Consider the following 843-nt stretch of genomic DNA (forward strand, 5'->3'; position numbering starts at 1 on the left):
GCCTTCTAGTTGGTGAGGACAGAGCTAGAAGGCGCACATCTATGAGGAAGGGAGCCCCTACCAGCCACTGCCAGCAGCTTGACTCCTCTGCAAACCGGAGTGGTCCTCTTCCCCCACCACACCCTCAGAGCAGAAATCTCTTGTGCCTTCCCGCTTCTTCTCACTGGGGGATCTTGCACAAGTCTAGGCACTGTGGAGCTTTGCTTGCTTGGTAAACTTTACAGGCTGTAAACTAATCTCTATCACATGACTCAATTATTGTATTTATTTGCATAAGTAGGGATTTTCCTCATCATGACAAATCAAAGATTCACGAAAAGTTTCCTCCTAGGGGACATGTGGGCTGCTGGGAGGTGGAGCAGAGGCTGATGGGAGACCACAGACCGAAGTGTCTCGCGATTTCTCACGGGAGTTGTAGGTGAGTCTAACCCTCCACCGCTTCAACGGGGCATGGGTGGAACCAAGTCCAGGGCTGGGGAGAGAGGGGGATATGAGAACTTCAGGAACTGGCTCTATGCAGGACCCTCCGCTCCTAGCCAGGGCTGGAACACTTTCTCATACCTGCATGGTGCATCCTAAGGGAGGTCAGAGTTAGGGCAAAAGAAAATAGTTGAGTAGGAGTCAAGTTGCCCCTGTCCGCAGAGGAAGTGGGGACAAGAGTTTGGCTTCCCCTAAAGAATGTACCTGATGCGAACCTAGCTCCCAAACAGGGCGCAGAAGAAAGTCAAGAACCTGGGGGTTAAGAAACATGGAACTTGGGGGCTCAGCCCCTTCTGGAGCCCTGCTGGCTGATTGGCTTCCTTGTGCGCCCACCCCCGGCCACCACGGGGGGCCCGCTAGGGC

The 843-nt window shown here is 53.9% G+C and overlaps 1 long non-coding RNA gene across 1 annotated transcript; it reads right to left on the minus strand.

Annotated features, from left to right (window-relative positions):
• Positions 1 to 261: 261 nt before the first annotated feature.
• Positions 262 to 822, minus strand: LOC104852045. The gene is made up of 3 exons (XR_777394.2): positions 685 to 822; positions 562 to 575; positions 262 to 472 (listed from the first exon to the last, which is right to left on the minus strand). It is a non-coding gene; the product is annotated as an uncharacterized LOC104852045 (long non-coding RNA).
• Between the last annotated feature and the right edge of the window lie 21 nt (positions 823 to 843).

This window comes from Fukomys damarensis, unplaced genomic scaffold (genome assembly GCF_012274545.1).
Source record: "Fukomys damarensis isolate Sample0158 unplaced genomic scaffold, DMR_v1.0_HiC HiC_scaffold_32, whole genome shotgun sequence".
Lineage (NCBI taxonomy): Eukaryota > Metazoa > Chordata > Mammalia > Rodentia > Bathyergidae > Fukomys > Fukomys damarensis.